Source organism: Cydia fagiglandana, chromosome 12 (assembly GCF_963556715.1).
Source record: "Cydia fagiglandana chromosome 12, ilCydFagi1.1, whole genome shotgun sequence".
Classification (NCBI taxonomy): Eukaryota; Metazoa; Arthropoda; class Insecta; order Lepidoptera; family Tortricidae; genus Cydia; species Cydia fagiglandana.
In genome coordinates this window covers 4,607,756-4,615,071 of record NC_085943.1, presented here as the reverse complement: position 1 = coordinate 4,615,071, position 7,316 = coordinate 4,607,756, and positions in this window count along the sequence as shown.

Below are 7,316 nucleotides of genomic sequence, written 5' to 3'. Positions count from 1 at the left end.
TAAAGAACCGCGGTCAATCTCGATTACATGTGAAATCTACAGGTGTGAAGGACATCACTATTTAAGAGTGCTATTACATTTCGGGGTTGAGCGAGTTTAGGTATTTTACGCGCTGCGGCAGGCCGTGCGAGCTCAGTATTCCGATCCCTTCTACCACACTCGCACTACAATGATGGATTAAACATTCTTGATCCTTCGCGAAGCATATTGAAATCAACCATAACAACACTAACTGTACTTAACTTATAAAGTCCTAAAACTGTTATTTGGTAAGTACGAAAATACTAAATGCAGTGCAAATGTACATAGGGGCTGTTCATAAATTACGTCATCTATTTTTGACCCCCCCCATCCCTCAAATCATCCAAAAATCATGCTTCGGATGACTCTGTTTCCTCCTACGTCATGCTACCATCATCCGATGTCCAGACCCCCCCCCCTCCTCCCATTTGAAACGACGTAATTTATGAATAGCCCCATACTCGTACTTATGAACGTATATTACTCGAAAGAAATTATAGGTACTCGCTTATTTACAAGAAACAAGTTACAAGAAACTGAAGATACACAGGGTCTGATGATGGAGCTGGAAGGTGGCCACGGGTACCAGTCTATCATGTAACTAAACCACTTCGTGTTTGGGCTCGTTTGATTCGTCTCAACAAGATCTTTGACACTGAAGATACACAGGGTCTGATGATGTAGCTGGAAGGGGGCCACGGGTACCAGTATCTCATGTAACTAAACAATTTCGTGTTTGGGCTCGTTTGATTCGTCTCAACAAGATCTTTGACACAAGACAGTACTCAGGGTCTGATGATGGAGCTGGAAGGTGGTCACCATTACCAATCAATCATACAACTAAACCACATCGTGTTTAGGCTCGTTTTATTCATCTAAACAAGATCTTTGACACTAGGTGATACTCAGAGTCTGATGATGGGGCTGGAAGTTGGTTACCGGTACCAATCAACCATACAACTAAACCACTTCATATTTAGGCTCGTTTGACTAGTCTCAACAAGATCTTTGACACTAGGTGATACTCAGAGTCTGATGATGGAGCCGGAAGGTGGTCACCGGTACCAATCAACCATGCAACTAAACCACTTCATGTTTAGGCTCGTTTGATTAGTCTCAACAAGATCTTTGACACTAGGTGATACTCAGAGTCTGATGAAGGAGTTGGAAGGTGGTCACCGGTACCAATCAACCATGCAACTAAACCACTTCGTGTTTAGGCTCGTTTGATTCGTCTCAACAAGATCTTTGACACTAGGTGATAAACCAAACACGAAGCCCAAACACGAAGTGGTTCAGTTATGTGATAGACTGGTACCCGTCGCCACCTTCGAGCTCCATCATCAGACCCCGAGTAGTATCTTGTGTCAAAGATCTTGTTGCGACGAATCAAACGAGCCCAAACACGAAGTGGTTCAGTTACATGGTAGACATGGTACCCGTGGCCACAGTCCAGCTCCATCATCAGACCCTGAGTACTAACTTGTGTCCAAGGTCTTGTTGAGACGGATCAAACGAGCCCAAACATGAAGTGGTTCAGTTACATGATAGCAGTGTTGGCAAAACATCAATTCGAATTGACGATTGACGATTGAGAATTGACCGATCAATTCGAATTGAGGATTGACGAAACTAATTCTAAATCTACTGATTGAAGATTGACGATTACTAATCGTTAATTCGAATTGATCGGTCAATCCTCAATCGTCAATTCAGATTGACGATTACTTTGTATGTACCTACCTAATGTCCTTTTTATTTAGGCCATTTTTGTGAAACTGACCAAATGCGTTCAAAAGCGGTGTCTGAGTTTACCAAAGGTTCCGAAACATGTTTCCGACGGCTATATGAAGGATGTCCTTTTTGGAACATTTTCGGGACTTTCCTTGAAATTAACCGATAGCGTTCAAAATCGATATCTGAGGTGCCCAAAGGTTTCGAAACTTGTTTCCGAGGGAAATATTGAGAGATGTCCTTTTTTGGGACATTTCTAGAAATTACCCGATTGCGTTTAAAATCGATATCTGAGGTAAACAGAGGTTTCTAAACATTTTTTCAACTGCAATATTGAAAGGTGTCCTGTTTTGGGACATTTTAGTGACATTCTTTGAAAGTGACTGATTGCATTCAAAATCGATATCTGAGGTGCAAAATATGGTTTCAACGACAATATTTAGATTCTACACTTTAGCCGCGTACTTACTTTACTACCTGCATTACGCCACCCTGCTGAAAAAAGGTCATTTCTCGGTATTGCCGTCAGAAACATGTTTCGAAACCTTTGGGCACCTCAGATATTGATTTTGAACGCAATCGGTTAATTGAAAGAAATGTCCCATAAATGTCCAGAAAAAAAGGAAACTCCGTCTGTATTGCCGTCGGAAACATGTTACGGAACCTTTGGAAATCTCAGATATCGTTTTAAAGTGCCAACGATCAATTTAAAAAAATGTCCCGAAATGGAAGCGACATCCTTCAATACTGACGTCAGAAACATTTTTCGGGACCTATGGTCGACATCGATTACGAATATGAACGTAATTGGCCAATTTCGAAAAATGTCCCTAAAAAGGACATCAGTCAATACTGACATCAGGAACATGTTTTCGAACCCCTGGGAACCTCAGATATCGACTTTAAGTCCAGTAAGTAAGTCCCTAAGGTCGCCTCCATAAACTCGCGAACTAAATTGACATGAATTTGACAAATAAAATGATACCAGTGGCCTATTTTATAAAGCTACAAGTTACAATTTACAAGCGGAAGTCTCGTTCTAAAACATAGGGTTAGAAAGAGACTTCCGCTTGTAAATTGTAACTTGTAGCTTTATAAAATGGGCCACAGGAATAGCAAAGAAAAAATAGTCACGGGTATATGTCGATAAAATGATATCGATAAGTAAAATATTGCACTTACTACCCATGTCATAATTATAAAGGGGTCACAAACGATTTCGATTAATATGAATGTGACGAGAAAAGTGGTTAATTCGATTGTAAGATTGTGTCGTTACCAATCAAATCAGGAGGTGCGGATGAGAAACTGACAAATTTCAGTGTCATGTTAGTGTGCAACAACTTGCCGTTCTTTATTTCAAGAGCTCGGTTGTCGCCATAAATCTAAAATTGGTGATTTAATTTTATACATGTGGCCGGTAGATGAGATTGATCCATAATTATTTATACTTGGTCAAGCAGATCTTGTCAGTAGAAAAAGGCGGCAAATTTGAAAAATGAAGGCGCGAAGGGATATCGTCTCAAAGTAAATTTGAATTTCGCGCCTTTGTCTACTGACAAGATTTGCTTGACCATATATAAATCTTGACCTAATTGTCAACTTAAACGTCCAGTTTAGGGACTGGTCTTCACAATCGAAGCCATAGGGATACCGAGGCGATTTAATTTTTGCGTCCACACCACTCGAATTAAATGAGAAATTAATCACATTATACGAAATATTTCCCCGTCTGGGCCGGCCTTTTTTTTGTATTTTGAGCCAAAATCACTTTTTCTATGTTATCACCTTCAACTTAATTGTTACTCTAGCTGTAAGTTTTCCTAACAAATAAAACAAAATAAATATAATAAAATATTTATTTAATTACAATATGTTTATTCAATATCCTTGTCTCTATTAGGTACTATAAAATTGCACAATTTTGGAAATACCGACATTCTCTAATTCAAACTTTTTTGAAAATATCGATATGAACAACACTGGCCAAACTGTGGTATCATTTGTGCACATTGACCTGTCAATTTAGTTCGCGAGTTTCTGGAGGCAACTGTAAAAAGGACACCTTTGAAAACTAATCTTAGGGAAAGGAAAGGGACCCTAGGTTAATCTAGATTGAGAATTGATTTAATCCGAATTGAGGATTGCTGCGTTAATTCCAATTGATACAATCGGATTGACGCGTCAATCAGAATTAAATCAATTCGAATTGATAAATTCGGATTGACGCGTCAATTCGATTGATCAATCAGAATTGATTTAGTTCAGATTGATGCCAACACTGCATGATAGACAGGTACCCATCGCCACCTTCGAGCTCCATCATCAGATCCTGAGTACTATCTTGTGTCAAAGATCTTGTTGAGATGAATAAAACGTGTCTAAACACTAAGTGGTTCAGTTACATGATAGACTGGGACCCGTGGCCACCTTTCAGCTCCATAATCAAACCTTGTGTATCTTCAGTATCAAAGATCTCCTTGAGACTAATCAAACGAGCCCAAGCACGAAGTGGTTTAGTTGCATGGTTGATTGGTACCGGTGACCACCTTCCGGCTCCATCATCAGACCCTGAGTACTATCTTGTGTCAAAGATCTTGTTGAGACGAATAAAACGAGCCTGAACACGAAATGGTTTTGTTGCACGGTTGATTGGTACCGGTGACCACCTTCCGGCTCCATCATCAGACCCTGAGTACTATCATGTGTCAAAGATCTTGTTGAGACGAATAAAACGAGCCTAAACACGAAGTGGTTTAGTTGCACGGTTGATTGGTACCGGTGACCACCTTCCGGCTCCATCATCAGACCCTGAGTACTATCTTGTGTCAAAGATCTTGTTGAGACGAATCAAACGAGCCCAAACGCGAAGTGGTTTAGTTGCATGGTTGATTGGTACCGGTGACCACCTTCCGGCTCCATCATCAGACCCTGAGTACTATCTTGTGTCAAAGATCTTGTTGAGACGAATCAAACGAGCCCAAACACGAAATGGTTTAGTTGCATGGTTGATTAGTACCGGTGACCACATTCCGGCTCCATCATCAGACCCTGAGTACTATCTTATGTCAAAGATCTTGTTGAGACGAATAAAACGAGCCTAAACACGAAGTGGTTTAGTTGCATGGTTGATTGGTACCGGTGACCACCTTCCGGCTCCATCATCAGACCCTGAGTACTATCTTGTGTCAAAGATCTTGTTGAGACGAATAAAACGAGCCTAAACACGAAGTGGTTTAGTTGCATGGTTGATTGGTACCGGTGACCACCTTCCAGCTCCATCATCAGACCCTGAGTACTATCATGTGTCAAAGATCTTGTTGAGACGAATCAAACGAGCCCAAACACGAAATGGTTTAGTTGCATGGTTGATTAGTACCGGTGACCACATTCCGGCTCCATCATCAGACCCTGAGTACTATCTTATGTCAAAGATCTTGTTGAGACGAATAAAACGAGCCTAAACACGAAGTGGTTTAGTTGCATGGTTGATTGGTACCGGTGACCACCTTCCGGCTCCATCATCAGACCCTGAGTACTATCTTGTGTCAAAGATCTTGTTGAGACGAATAAAACGAGCCTAAACACGAAGTGGTTTAGTTGCATGGTTGATTGGTACCGGTGACCACCTTCCAGCTCCATCATCAGACCCTGAGTACTATCATGTGTCAAAGATCTTGTTGAGACGAATCAAACGAGCCCAAACACGAAATGGTTTAGTTGCATGGTTGATTAGTACCGGTGACCACATTCCGGCTCCATCATCAGACCCTGAGTACTATCTTAAGTCAAAGATCTTGTTGAGCCGAATCAAACGAGCCCAAACACGAAGTGGTTTAGTTGCATGGTTGATTGGTACTGGTGACCACCTTCCGGCTCCATCATCAGACCCTGAGTACTATTTTGTGTCAAAGATCTTGTTGAGCCGAATCAAACGAGCCCAAACACGAAGTGGTTTAGTTGCATGGTTGATTGGTACCGGCGACCACCTTCCGGCTCCATCATCAGACCCTGAGTACTATCTTGTGTCAGAGATCTTGTTGAGACGAATCAAACGAGCCCAAACACGAAGTGGTTTGGTTGCATGGTTGATTGGTACCGGTGACCACCTTCCGGCTCCATCATCAGACCCTGAGTACTATCTTGTGTCAAAGATCTTGTTGAGACGAATAAAATGAGCCTAAATACGAAGTGGTTTAGTTGCATGGTTGACTGGTACTGGTGACCACCTTCCGGCTCCATCGTCAGACCCTGAGTACTATCTTAAGTCAAAGATCTTGTTGAGCCGAATCAAACGTGCCCAAACACGAAGTGGTTTAGTTGCATGGTTGATTGGTACCGGTGACCACCTTCCGGCTCCATCATCAGACCCTGAGTACTATCTTGAGTCAAATAAATACATATAGAATGTCAGGTCGTTTCAAATATTTTTAATCCTGTCCGCTAGTTTATTAAACTGTACCATTATAAATTATAATACTATAAAAACAGTGCTAGGATCAAAGTCTCTCGTTGCGGTTTACACGCACACAGTATAGCGTTTTACACGGCGCCCGCCGCACACAATGATAAAAAACCTCGTCGTCGCCGTTGAAAATGTGCGGAGCCGACCGACACACGTCCTGCCTGTACAAGCTCTGCCGCGGCACTGAGCTGGCGAGCGCGCGTCATTGGTAATATAGAGTAGTTTTCAAAAAATTGCCAAAAAATTATAGTAGAATTTCATAAACACTAATGTATACCAACAGTATAAGCAAACGTTGCAGATTGCTTGAGTATGAAAATGACTTCGATATTAAGTAGATTTTCGTAGAAATTGACACTTGTTTCGGAGAGAAAATTGAGTTCGTTTTACTTTGATTTTCTCTTTCTCAAAGGTATGTAGGAAAAATATCGTTTGATATGCCTAAAGTACAGGGTATTAGTAATACAAAATAGCCAGGTTTAGCAGAGTAAACTTCTCAACATTTCCAAATAAGAGCTTGCCGTTCAGTGCTTCACGGGGTTTTTCGGAAACGACCATCAGAAAAAAATTCATTACTAATTTAATAAGTCCTTTTTCTAATATTTACAACGATATTTAAAAAGATAAGAAGACGCTTTTACTGGAACAAGTACTCATTGTTTCTAATAATGAGCACAAAGTCCTGAATTTCGTCCACTAGTATCATCAATTTTGCATTATTTCGACTTTTCTTGTAAGAGCGCTCTAGATACTCGGTTCTCTACTAAATTATGTGTTTTTGTTTGCTGTAAAATATTAACTACTGGAAAATTGGCCAGAAATGAAGGAAAAATCAAGTGGTTGAGAGCGGCGTTCCATGCCAAGGATATACTTTTTGGGCCGTTTTCAGATTCAGATTAAGTTAGATTTAATGAAATATTTACGTAATAAGTAAATATCATGTAAATAAGTACTCTTTCACATTCTTACATTAAAATGTATCGTTTCGGTAGCGGGTGAAAGATAAATACGGTGTGTATCGAAAATTATGAATAGTACACTTTACCATAATGTGAATGCACTATACTTAAATAAAGAGACGAATGCTAATAAATCA